The sequence below is a fragment of the Chrysemys picta genome, chromosome 10 (assembly GCF_011386835.1).
Source record: "Chrysemys picta bellii isolate R12L10 chromosome 10, ASM1138683v2, whole genome shotgun sequence".
NCBI lineage: Eukaryota > Metazoa > Chordata > Testudines > Emydidae > Chrysemys > Chrysemys picta.
Window position 1 is genome coordinate 20,776,665 of NC_088800.1, and position 13,613 is coordinate 20,790,277.

At 48.2% G+C, this 13,613-nt stretch overlaps 1 long non-coding RNA gene across 6 annotated transcripts in view; it reads left to right on the forward strand.

Moving 5' to 3' along the window:
* The first annotated feature begins 21 nt into the window (after nt 1–21).
* The window catches only part of LOC101950813 (uncharacterized), a 240,023-nt gene continuing 226,431 nt past the window's right edge, over nt 22–13,613 (forward strand). For 4 of the 6 annotated variants that reach the window (XR_006172536.2, XR_006172538.2, XR_006172540.2 and 1 more), the window contains exons 1-5: nt 22–176; nt 689–898; nt 1,893–1,956; nt 10,598–10,782; nt 11,013–11,208. This is a non-coding gene — a long non-coding RNA (uncharacterized LOC101950813). The remainder of the gene's footprint in view (nt 177–688; nt 899–1,892; nt 1,957–10,597; nt 10,783–11,012; nt 11,209–13,613) is intronic. The other 2 variants (XR_006172537.2, XR_006172539.2) reach the window with 2 other exon arrangements.

The window sequence follows — 13,613 nt, forward strand, 5'->3', positions numbered from 1 at the left end:
GCGCGCAGCGGCGAGGAGGCAGGGGGTGGGGTGGGGTGGGGAGCTCGCCTCCTGCTGCAGCCCAGGCCCGATGCCGCCAGACCCGGGCTCGTTCTCCCGGCGGCTGGCGCCCCGGATCCCGGGCTGCCTGTCCTGGGCCGAACGGGGGACGCACCACGCTGGGGTGCTGCTGGCAGGTGGGGCTGAGTTTCGGGCCCTCACTAGTCCCGCGGGGCGGCTGCTCCCCTGCACCCCGGTTCGGTTACAAGCCAGGCCTCGGGCTGGAGTCCCCTTAGCCGAGGCTACCACTGCCAAGGGTAGATACAAACCATAGCTGGGGCTCCCTCCCCCCGCTTCTCCCAGGAATTGCCCCCAGAGGCGCAGGGCCTAGCTTGCCCACTGAAGGGCGCCAGGCATCAAGTGCAGCACACAAACAGCCCTGAAGTTCTGGGGGAGGCCCGGATCTCGCAATGGGTTCTGGGCCCCTGTGCTCAGGCACAGACAAAAGTCTGTCCCGTTGCAGACTGGAGGCTTTAGCTATTATTACTAACTTTCCCTTAGTTTCTGCAACTGTGGAAAAAGCATGTGACATGTTGGCCACCACCCAACTTGGAAGCTGGTGAGACTGTGCAAATGTTGGGATGGGAAGGAGATTTAATGTAGGCTGCTCTCATACCAATATGACTATCTTCCTTGCACCACTCTACAGCCTCAGCTTAGTCCCATTGGGCTGTGACCGAGTTCCCACGCGGGGTGATGCCAATACCAAATTTATGTGGGAAGAAGACTTCCATACCCGTCAGATGAATTATTCAGCAAGAGTCACAGTGAGACCAAGCACACAGGCCCCTGCTTCAGAGCCTGCAACCCAAACTTGTTTCCATCCCTTTGTCTAATGACCTTTCAACATTGAAGTCAGGTGTGTAATTGAAGATTAAATACAAAGCTTTCTTGCTTAAAAATGTATTTTAATAGGTCCCACAAAACTCTTGGCTACTCCGAAGGAAAAGCTGAATTAGGTTTCTATCAAATCAATTTCTAACCTTAGTGTCCATAAATGTTTACTGTCCAATTATGTGAAATGACATTGTAAAGTGCCAATATTGTAACTGGCCATTTCTTAGGAGCAGGGCTAATGCTCACTCACATTTAGATATTTGGGCTTATTTCTCTTGCAAATTGAAAAACATTATTTTTGCTTCATTGCATCCTAATCCTTTAAGTGTATTGCTCCTTATTCCCATGCTGGTTTAGCTAATGCATGATCGACCACCGTATAGTATGAATAAGATGTGATGGGGTTTAGTAACTCCACTGCAAAAGTGTGGCAGGGTTATTTTTTTTTCCTTTTTATAATAAAAGAGATTGTGTCTACAAAACATCATTAGGACAGGGTAGAGACTGGCAATTAAAAAAAACTATTCTGAACCTGCCCAGTCATCCATAATAACTATATCAATCTCCAGCACCTCTTTATCTCAATATTAAAAACAGTGTGATTGTTCTCTCCCAGAATAGTATAAGTTATAAGGGCCAAGGTTTCAAAAGTGGCTTGTGAGATTGGGTGCTTAACCTGAGACATTTTAAAGGGTGGGTGCTCAGTGTCTTCTGAAAATCAGCCACTCTAAGGTGTGTCAAGTTGGGAACCCAAGATTACTAGCTACTTTTGAAAATCTTGGTAAAAGCTTTACATTGTTTCTCTGACATAAAGAGAGAAAACCAGGGGGTGGAGATGGAAATCATCTTGGCCCGGATAGATTTATCTATAAGGAAAGTTAAATCCATATTCTTCTGATTCCTGTTTTTCACTATGGGTGCATTTTTACTAGAGACAAACAGAGGAGGACTTTCTGGAACTGGAACTCTTTCTAGTCACTGTTTAAATTATCTAATTTCCTGCTTCCTCTATGTAGGTCAATAAAGGGGGTCTTCCTACACAAGGTCTCTAGCACTATCCCCTGGATCTCTTCCATAAAGGTAAGCTGATTGCTCACCCATTACACAATGAATACTGTAATACAGCTTTCTAGTATCCAGTGTGTTTAAAGAGGATCTTTTCAATTCCATTTTTTTATGGTATCTGTCTTTTATTGGTTGAAATGACATTTGCAGCTCTGATTGAAATGTGTGCTCTAACTGGAACAGAACAGCAATTCTTCTTAGAGCGATTGCTCATATCGATTCCAATTAGGTGAGTGCGTGCCGTGTGCATAGTCGTTGGAAAGTTTTTCACCTAGCAGCACCTGTCGGGTTGGCTGTGTAGCTCCCTGGAATGGCGTCTCCATAGTGCTCTATATATGACCCTGCCAACCCGGTGCCACCTCAATTCCTTCTTGCCACCAGTGACAGTTGTTGGAACTGTGGCGTCTTGCTCAGCAAGCTCTCCATGTTTCCCTAGCTTCTATCTATGTTAGTGTTTGTCTTCCATAGTAAGTTTAGTTAGTTATTAGTTAGTGTAGTGTTAATAGTTCGCTGTTGGGGGAGATGGGGGGGTTCCCCTCCAACCTGACTGTGTTCTTCCTGGGGACTCAGGGCATGCCTAAGTCCTACAGGTTCAAACCCTGCAAGTCCGGCAACAAGCCTATGCCAACGGGTGACTCCCACGATGATTGCTTAAAGTGTCTGGGGGAAATGCATCAGGCGGATAAGTGCAGGATTTGCAATGGGTTTCGCCCGAGAACGAAAAAGGAGTGGGACTTTAGACTGAAGCAGTTCCTTATGGAGGCGGCATTTAGACCGCAATCAGCATCGGCGCAGCAGGACCCAGGACCGAGTGCATTGGTGTGTAGTGCCCTGGCAGTGGTAACGGAGACAGCACCACGGAAGGAATCTGGACGAGACCTGCGGCACCGCCGCTCTCCAGTGCAGAAACAGTCGGAGACGACTTGGCACCGTTCCCATTCCCTGGGGCGGAAGTGGCACTGGAAACAAGGTACTGGAAATCTCGACTTCGGGTCCCACTCCCTCCGAACCGGCCAATGGGTGCATCCCAGGGAGGAGCCCACAGTGCCGAAAACTTTGGAGCCGGCACCATTGACTTTGGTCCCGCAAGTAGGGCCGTTGAGTCTGGTGCAATTGGACTCATGTTGTCAGGTAATGGAGGAGGTGCAACTGCCTTCCATCCCAGACACATTTGAGGCTGTGAGAGACCTCATAGATATGACGGCACTGCGGTCCCTGGCACTTCGCGCCAAGCCTCCGATACCATAGCGTTCGGCACCGTCCCGTAGAAAACCGGCAATGCTCCACCCCTTGGTGCTACCACCAGAGGCAAGATTCTACTTAGAGGCCCGGTGCCACTCAGAGTCCCAGTGCCGATCACACTCACGGCACCAGTCGTACTCGCGGCGCCAGTCTGACTTGCGGCACTGATTCAGGTCCCGCCAGCAATTCCGTTGGCAGCGTCGATCACCGTTGCGCAGCAGGTCCCGGTCCTGGCACAGTCCATCTTGGCACCATTCCATGTCTCATCGCGCAGACCCTGCTCGCGGCACCACTCTCCAGCCTCGCGGCATTGCTCCCTGGCCTAACAGCGCTCGGCACAGGCAATCCTGAGTAGATAGAACTTTAACTCCTGGAACTCGATGCTGAAGTTTAAGGAATTGCAGAGTCCAAAGAGGAGTTTGGGGCTATTATTGAGGAGGGCAAGGCAGTGGTAAGGACCTCTTTACAGGCCTCACTGGATGCTGCGTACTCAGCGGCACGCACCTTGTCCTCAGGAATCGCCATGAGGCGTAGCTCATGGCTGCAGGCCTTGGGGCTTCCACCCAAGGCTCAACAAACTATGCAGGACCTGCCTTTCGATGGGGTGGGTCCGTTTGCTGAACAGATGGACTCCAGGCTGCATAGCCTAAAGGATTCCAGGGCTACAATGAAATCTTGGGTATGCACACCCCGGCAACCCAAAGAGCGTCCTTTAAGCCCCAACCACAGAAACAACATTCATATCCTCAGCTGAGGCAGGATCCTACAGACGCAGGGGCAGAAATGGCAGGCGCAAGCCCTCCCACCCTCCGTCTGGACAGGGCCAGGGCCCGACTAAACCTTTGTCAGGCTCAAAGCAGTCATTTTGAAGGTGTGCCCGAGGATGGCGCACCTGTCTTAGCACCAGTTCTTTTCCTGTGTTTTCTGAACCGTCTATCCCATTTCTACTGTGCTTGGTTCCAAATAACATGGGACTGCTGGGTTCTTCGCATGGTAGAAGTGGGATATTCTCTCCAATTCTGGTCCTCCCTTCCCTCCCACCCCTCTTCCCCGTCCCTCTTCAGGGACCCCTCTCACGAGCAGCTCCTTATCCAGGAGGTGCAGGCGCTCCTCGCCATAGGAGCAGTGGAGGAGATTCCTCAGGAGTAAGGGGCAAGGGATTCTACTCCCACTATTTCCTAATCCCCAAGGCAAAGGGGGGTCTCCGACCCATTCTAGACCTGCGAGGACTCAACAAATTCATGGTGAAGCTGAAGTTCCATATGGTCTCCCTGAGCACGATTATCCCTTCCCTGGATTTGGGAGACTGGAATGCCGCCCTCGACATCAGAGACGTACTTTCACATAGCCATTTAGCCTGTGCCAGGTGATTTCTAAGGTTTGTGGTCAACCACAAACACTATTCTCCCATTTGGTCTCTCAACGGCCCCCTGAGTGTTCACCAAGTGCATGTCAGTCGTAGCAGCCTTCCTCCGCAAGAGACAGGTGCAGGTATAGCCCTACCTCGATAACTGGCTGCTCCGGAGGGCGCAGCAGGGAGCAGGTGGAATCTCAGGTTTGGTTCCTCCAATTCACTTTCAAGAGACTGGGCCTCCTCCTTAATGTGAACAAGTCAACCTTGTCTCCTCCGACCCAGAGAATAGAGTTCATCGGAGCGGTGCTGGACTTTGTGCAGGCAAGAGCGTTTTTGCCGGACACACGATTCCAAGCCACGTTGAACATCATTCAAGGCCTCGGGCAATTCCCGACCACTACTGCAAGGGGTTGTCTACGTCTCCTTGGCCACATGGCAGCCTGCACTTATGTGGTCTGTCATGCCAGGCTGAGGCTCAGACTGCTGCAAGCATGGCTTGCGTCAGCCTATCGCCCGGGACACCACAACCTGGACATAGTCATGATGGTACCAGAACACATACTCGAGTCCCTCCAGTGGTGGCTTGACCCTCGGAGGGTGTGCGAAGGTGTCCACTTCAACAGCCCCCAGCCCTCCTTGTCCCTGGTAACGTACGCGTCAGCTGTGGGTTGGGGCATGCATTTGGGAGATCTAGAAACGCAGGGCCTATGGTCTCAAGACAAGCTCTCCCCTCATATCAACATCAAGGAGCTCAGGGCGGTACATCTAGCATGCCAAACTTTTCAGGCCCGGCTCCAAGGCCAGTGTGTGGCAGTGAGGACGGACAACACCCCTGCCATGTTTTACATCAACAAGCAGGGTGGAGCCTGTTCCTCCCCCCTGTGTCAAGAAGCCCTCAGGCTCTGGGAGTTTTGCCACGCTCTTGGAACTGTCAGTGGTTGCCCCAGTTGCGTTGCCACTCTACCGCAACCTGATCACTCAAGACCACGGTCGCCTGCTCCAACCAGACCTCAAGTCCCTCCAGCTCATGGTTTGGAAGCTTCATCGTTAAACCGCATGTAACTTTTGTGCTCAGAATCTGTAAGGGAAGTCCTACTTGGCAGCAGGAAACCATCCACCAGGGCCACTTATCTAGCTAAGTGGAAAAGGTTCACTTGCTAGTGTGCCCAGCGTCACACACCTCCATTCCAGGTGTCTATACCACTCATCCTAGAGTACCTCCTACACCTAAAACAACAATGCCTGGCAGCAGCATCCATCAAGGTACACCTTGCTGGTCTCTCGGCCTTCCACCCAGGTGTGTCTGGATGCTCTGTATTTGCCAGCCGCATGGTGGGATGTTTTCTCAAGGGCCTGGAACAGCTACATTCACAGATTAGACAGCCAGTTCCTACGTGGGACCTTAACTTGGTCCTCTCCAAACTAGTAGGGCCACCATTTGAACCACTAGCAACTTGCTCCCCTCTCTATCGTGCAAGGTAGCTTTTCTGGTCGCCATTACCTCAGCAAGGAGGGTGTCTGAGTTAAAGCCATCACCTCTGACCCACCTTACACCCGTCTTCCACAAGGATAAGGTGCATTTTAGGCCTCACCCGGCCTTTCTTCCTAAGGTTGTGTCACTTTTTCATACGAGTCAAGACATATTCCTGCCTGTTTTCTATCCTAAGCCTCATGCCAGTAACCACGAGCAGATGCTGCACTCTCTGGATGTTCGGCGGGCGCTAGCTTTCTATATCGAACGCACTAAGCCATTTAGAAAGTTGAACCAGCTATTCGTAGCAGTGGCAGACTGGATGAAAGGACTCCTGGTATCATCACAAAGAATATCTTCCTGGATCATGTCCTGCATCTGCACATGCTACGAGTTGGTCAGATCCCAGCTCTGACACTTACGACACACTCCACAAGGGCACAGGCCTCATTGGCGGCATTCCTGGCCCAATTCCTGATCCAAGAAATCTGCAGGGCAGCAACATATATACATACATTCAACTCTCATTACCCCATTGTTCAGCATGCTAGAGATGATGCAGCTTTTGGCAGAGCAGTGCTTCAGTCGCACTTCCATAACTCCGACCCCACCGCCTAGGTAAGGCTTGGGTGTCACAAATTGGAATCAATATGAGCAATCACTCGAAGAAGAAAGAACGGTTACTCACCTTCTCATAACTGTTCTTTGAGATGTGTTGCTCATATCCATTCCAAACCCACCCAGCTTCCCCTCAGTTGGAGTAGCCAGCAAGAAGGAACTGAGGAGGCGCTGGGTCGGCAGGATCATATATAGAGCACTAGAGAGGCGCTGCTCCAGGGGGCTCCACAGCCAACCTGACAGGTGCTGCTAGAGGAAAAACTTTCCAACGACTATGCACGCGGTGCGCACACACCTAATTGGAATGGATATGAGCAACACATCTCGAAGAACAACAGTTACGAGAAGGTGAGTAACCGTTCTTTATCATGTACTTATGAAAACTTGCCTAGAAAAATCCTCCAGACTTGTTATTTCACTAGCATAGACTGTGGGCTGGCCTAATGATCAATAGCATCTGACCAGTCTGCTGCTCCATCACAGTGAATTTTCTCTGTCCAAACGAAGTGCCGCTTGAGGGCTGCAGGCTCTGATCATAAATGTTTCTCTTTCAGTTTACGATTTCACAGTTGTTATTGCAAGCAAAAGAACTAGAAACTCATACATTCTTTTAAAATTAAAACGGAGATTAAATGATATTTTAGGGCCCTGAAATTGGAGATAGAGTGGAAACTGTGCACTTTGCAGACTCCTAAATGCCTGTTCAGCTCTCCCATTCATGTTTATGTAGTCTCTTCCCTGGAGTCATGCTATTGTGATGAGCTAACCACACTCTCATCCTGCATTGTTTTAACAAAAAACTTCTAAAGAATGTGTAGCATTTACCGTCAAAACTGAACCCTCCCAGCACTGCAGTATTATCCCCATTTTTACAGAAGGAAAAGCGGAGGAGGAAAGGTGAAGTGGCTGCAGCAGGAGTCAGTGCTAGAGAGACTCAGGCTATTCAGTTCACACTTTCCCAGTTCTGTGCTCATGCATGCTATTTAGATAATCCCTTTCCTGCTTAGGGTAATTATCTATTTAAAATACTAGTCTCTAAAAATAGCTTTCGCAGAATAAATTCTCAGTCTCTGTTACCCTTAGGTGCTCAGATAATATTGTAATGAGGACTGCCTAAGCACCTAGATAGATACTCTGCTGCATTTCAGAGTTAAAATAAGTCTCTTCAGTGTAACTATATTATCCTTAGTTTAAAAGATAAATATGCCACCATGGTCTGACAAAATATTCCTCCTTGTCAATATTGCATGGCTCACCACCTGGAAGCTGATAGACTGGTGATATCTTTTTAATATTTTCCCTCATAATGAAGGATTTGAGTGTTGCCAATTCTCACGATGTTTGCCATTTTTCTGAAATGTCCAGCTCCAAGACATATGTAATTACATGAAAATCTCAGCTTTCATTTAAAAAAAATAGATTTCTAGCCCTCCTGGTTGTGGAGAAAAGCTTGAGAACATGAACCCTAAAGGCTCCAGCACCAAGAGGCAAATACAAAGATCCAAAATTAATTATTAAAAAAAACCCTCATGATTTTTAAGCCAATCTCATGATTTTGGAGGGCCTGACTCATAATTTGTGAACCTCTGGGGTTGGCATTACTGGATTTCTCCCCAAAATGCACAATGGTTGAATATTTTTCTGAAACAAATAGCTCTGAAAGGCTCTGGCAGAGAAAACTATACAAAATGAAGGGCCTGACAACAACAGGGAAAGCTATGGAACTGAAGGAAGGGTATCAAGCCTGTGTGATTCTAACCCCTTCTTGCTGTTCTCACGCTAAATACTATAGTTTCCCCAAGTATTCTGGACAGGCACATGAATGTCCAAATCAGGCATGTGCATATGTGGTGGTCAAAAAAGCAAACAAAATCTTAGAATGTATAAAGGAATGGAGCAGAAAATACAGTAACTCCTCACTTAACGTTGTAGTTACGTTCCTGAAAAATGTGACTTTAAGCGAAACGATGTCAAGTGAATCCAATTTCCCCATAAGAATTAATGTAAATGAGGGGGTTAGGTTCCAGGGAATTTTTTTTTCACCAGACAAAAGACTATATTATATAAATACACAGACACAGTATAAGTTTTAAACAAACAATTTAATACTGGTACACAGTGATGATGATTGTGAAGTTTGGTTGAGGTGGAGGAGACAGAGGGTGGGATATTTTCCAGGGAATGCCTTACTGCTAAATGATGAACTAGCAATTGGCTGAGCCCTCAAGGGTTAACTCTCACACTCTACAAGGCAGCAGGAATGGAGGGAGGGGAGAGAGCATCGCAGACAGTGTGTGTGTTTGTGTGTGTGTGTGTGTGAGAAAGAGATGTGCATTTCCCCTTTAAGTACACTGCCTTGTTAATTAGATCAGCTTGCTGAGACCAGAGCTGCTGCTGCCAGCAAGCTACCTCTATCCTGAGCCCTGTCATGTGTCCCCCCTGCTCTATGGAAGATGGGGTAAGCAGGGTGCAGGAGCAGGGGGGAGGGGGACACCCTGACATTAGCCCCCCTCTTCTTCCCCCCTTCTCCCCCCCCCCCCCGCACAGCTAGCAGGAGGGGAGCAGCTCCAAGACAGAGGGCAGGAGCAGCACATGGCAGTGGGGGGAGGGACAGCTGCAATTGCTAGCCTGCTGGGCAGCTGCTGCACAGGGAACTTAGGGGAGCGGGGAGCTGATTGATAGGGGGGCTGGTTCCAAGCCCCCACCAGCTAGCTGCAACGGGCTGCTCTTCCTGCAAGCAGTGGACAAAGCAGGCGGCTACCAAACGTTAGAAGGGAGCATTGCACAACTTTAAACGAGCATGTTCCCTAATTGATCAGCAATGTAACAACGAAACAATGTTAACTGGGACGACTTTAAGTGAGGAGTTACTGTAGTGAGACTATTATAACGCCATTACATAAGTCAATGGTATGCCCTCACCTGGAATTCTGTGTTCAGTTCTGGTCATCCTTTTCTTTCTACCTATCTCCTGATTATTTTACAAAGAATATGCATAAAGTTCTGTTTCTCTCAGTGCAGTAGAAACAAACACCAGGCCTTTTCCTTGCTCACAATTTCTAAGCCTGACTTTCCAGCCAGTCCTGTGACTCAAGGAGCTCTGTCTCTCGGCTTTCTCTCAGGATGGGGTTGCCAGTTTTGGTTGGATGTATTCCTGGAGGTTTCATCACATAACATACTCTTTAATTAAAGATTAATCTTTAATTCCTGGAGACTCCAGGACGATCCTGGAGGGTTGGCAACCCTATCTCAGGGCCTTGCTCAAGACTGCTTCTCTCATCTGCTGGCTTTCTGGACTTTTCCTCCAATACACACAGTTTGCCAAACAATCACATAGGTCCTGCATTTGCATCCAATCCCAGGGAAACTTTTCAACCCATATGCTTTGTCCCTGCTCAGGCTTTGTCATGAGGCCCATATTGAACAGTAGCTTCTATTGTCTCCAGTTATTTCACTCCATAAAGGGACTCCTTTCATTTAACCTGAAAAAGGGGTTGTTAACACACCCATCAACCTTAGAAGGTCTCTGGTTATCTGTAGATCTAGGACCTGCTAGATGGAAGCCATTAACACTTTCTAGCATAGCACGGGGCAAGATTTCTGTTGGAGAGATTGAAAAGACTGGGACAGTTTAGGGCCAGGTGTTCACTAGTAGTGCTTTACCAATAAAGCTGTAACTGGCATACTGTACTGCAAAGTGTTCCTAACTGTGTTTTTGCCAGTATAGCTTATACCTTCTCTGTCTGCCCACCCTGAATGAAACAAGCTATAACTGTGCTTTTTGCAGTCAGCGATCTCACCTCATCGCATCTCTGACTGACTCTGGTTTCTCTTCAGATCATATAAATCTTTTGCCTGCTGAAGTTTGTAGTATAAAAGAGGATTTGATAGAGATGTTGGTGGTGGGGAAATGGAATGAAATAGAGAAGGTAAATCGTGACTTCCTACTTATCCTTTCTCAATAACATTAGGATCCATGGATGTCAGGAGGTATAGATGGATCTCAACTGTTTTCATAGAACGTGCCATGAGTTCTGAGCAGTGGAAGTTGGCTAGTTCAGTGAGAGACCCATTTCGTATTACCAGTTTATGAGTTAGTGAATAATAAGCATGATGACATCAATCCATCAGTACCTCACCTGAGCAACTATATGAGGTAAGGAAGTAGTTCTGTTTTACATATGGCACGCTGAAATCACAGTGAGATCATGTCTGGTCCAAAGAGAGTCTGTGACAGAGCCAGGAATGGAACCTAGATTGCATGAGTCCCAGCCCAGTACCTTAACCACAAGATGATCAAGCCTGCTCCTTTAATTTTTTTCTCTCTTCTGCAGTCCTCCCAACTCTCTCTTCTTTACATTCTCTTCTGTTTTTTTTTTCTTCCAGCTTGAAGATCATGTCCTGTCTGTGCTTTGACTTTCTCCACAATCAGGCAGCATTTCCTTGTATTATTCTAGTGTCATCACTGATGTGAGAAGTCTGTGGTAGCACCAGCTGGGAGCCACTGCATCTGTTATGAGCTTGCTGGGTTTATTGGTATGAATTTTTCTATCTGAAGATTAGCCCAGTACAAGATAGCCAGGTTTGTGTGTAACTTTCAGTTGACCTTGACTTTGCAAGTGTACTGAGACTTCTATTCCAGATAGATAAAGTGCAGAATATTATAACCATCGCTTATCATCTGCAATGTCTGTTGTGATAGCTCAGGAGATAAAATCATCTGAACTCAAAAACATCTATATGTAAATAACACCAGTTGTTTGTTCGCCAATGTTTTAATCTCTTCATGTTTTCATACAATTATGAATTAGCGTTAGAATAACAATAATTATTGACAGGGATCTCTGGAGAAAACTCACTGATCGTTTTATCCCTCTAATAAATTACCAAGTACCCAGTACGTGCTGATGTTATCCAGTGAAACAAAGTGTACAGTAATAGGTTCTGTTGGTTTGGGGAGTCTTTCTGTTTTAGAAATCGATTGATAAAATACAGTGCATTGCAGCAATACCATCTGTATACTTTGGGTTTTGTCACTCTGCCTCAATCTGGAAGAGTGCCCTTGCATTTCTACATGTCTTCAGCTTTCAGTGCAATAGTTCTAGTCTCGATCTTAATTGTTATATTCACTGTGTGCATTGGGACATGCTCATGGAAATTTCCCCCCACAGTCCCAGAAGTGGGGAGGCTTCATCTGGCCAGAAGCAGAAGAAAAACCTTTGGCCCGTCTAAGGATTGCACCCTTTGCTCCTCTCCTGGTGGATACTCAGCCTCCTCTTGGATTTGAGGAGGGGAGAAGGGGGCTCTGGCACCTGCAGGCACCTTCTATGTCTGAAAGACAACCATGCCCACCCTCCACCTCCCCTTTGGCATTAGAGTGAGGGGGACATGGGGCCTTGCTGGGGGCATCATGTTAGTTGCCTTTTTGAAGCTGAGAAGGAATTTTTCCCTCCGCCAGACTGGCCTGGGCATTGTGGGTTTTTTGCTTTCTTCTCAGCAGCCCAGGGACCTGGTGGGTAGATTAGGTTTTTGTCACAGCTTGGCAGGTGCCCAGTTCAGATGATGGTTCCATAGTGGCCCAGCTCCCTGACCTTGGATTAGGAGAGGACAGCTCATAATGGAGGTGGGGAATGGTGTGAGGATCCTAATATCTGGTACAGTGATGTGGGTGGGGGTGAGGAGACAACCCCCTCAACTCTTGTATAAGGGGAGGGCTGTGGGGTTCACATTGAAAGTACTGGTTTAGCAGCTGGAATGGTGAAATGGATTACCAAGGAAGGATGATGTGCACTGGATGAATTTTTGTGGGATAGTTCCCAGATGTGCTACTTAATACATTTGCAGCCTAATTAAACCACATTTCTGGAGTCTTTTTCTTTCGGTGGTATCTGGGACCAAAGCAAACTTGGTTTGTGATTATGTGTGAAGTGAACATTGCTGAAGATAATTTCTTAAGTGCAAGTATCTTAATTGATTGTTAGCCTTATTCCTAATATAATCTCTTAGATTTAAATTATTTGAAGAGGTGTAAGCGTCCCTTTCCTTGGGATATAAGAGAGAAGGTTTGTGTAAAGTGAACTCAAACGATCCACAATGAACTTTCATTTTGTGATAAAAATTGAAACAAAAGAAATATTGGGGCGGGGGAATGTTTCAAGGCACACATGGCAGTAAAATGCTCAGCTCCCAGTTATGTCTTTGGAAACCTACTTATTTTACATGAGATCAGCTAGGCCTGGTCCACACTTAAAATTTGGGTTGACGTAGCTAGAATGCTCAAGGGTGTGAAGAGTCTGTAGCTATACTGATGTGACCCCTGGTGTAGGCGCAACAAGGTTGACAGAAGAATGCTTCCGTCAGCCTAGCTACCGTCACTTGGCGACAGGGGCGGATTAGGGTTTTGTGGGACCGTGGGCCAGAGTAAGTGGGGGCCCCTCCCCACCCCTTCCGCCTGCAGTCCCTCCCCCCACCCCCCGGGCCGGCTCCAGGCACCAGCTTGGCAAGCAGGTGCTTGGGACGGCCACTCCGGAGTGGGGCAGCAGGTCCAGCTATTCAGCGGCAATTCGGCGGATGGTCCCTCAGTCCCTCTCAGAGTGAAGGATCTTCGGCCAAATTGCCGCCGCAGATCGCGATCGCGGCTTTTTTTTTTCCCCCCGCTGCTTGGGGCAGCCAAAAACCTGGAGCTGGCCCTGCCCCCACTCCCCCCCCCCCCGCTGCCGGCAGGAGTGTGGTGGGGTCGGGGGGAACTGCAGACAGAAGGGGTGGGGAGGGGCAGGAACACCGGGCAGAATGGGGCAAGTCCCTGTGCCCTGACCCCACTCCCCGGCAGGAGTGCTGGGTGGAGAGGGTCAGGGTGTGCCCATTTTTCCAGGGCCCCAAAATTGGCCAGGGAGTGGCTAATCCACCACTGCTTGGGAAGGTGGTGTTCCTACAGCAATGGAAAAAGTCCTCCTTCTGTCACCCTAGACTGTATCTGCAGCACAGGAT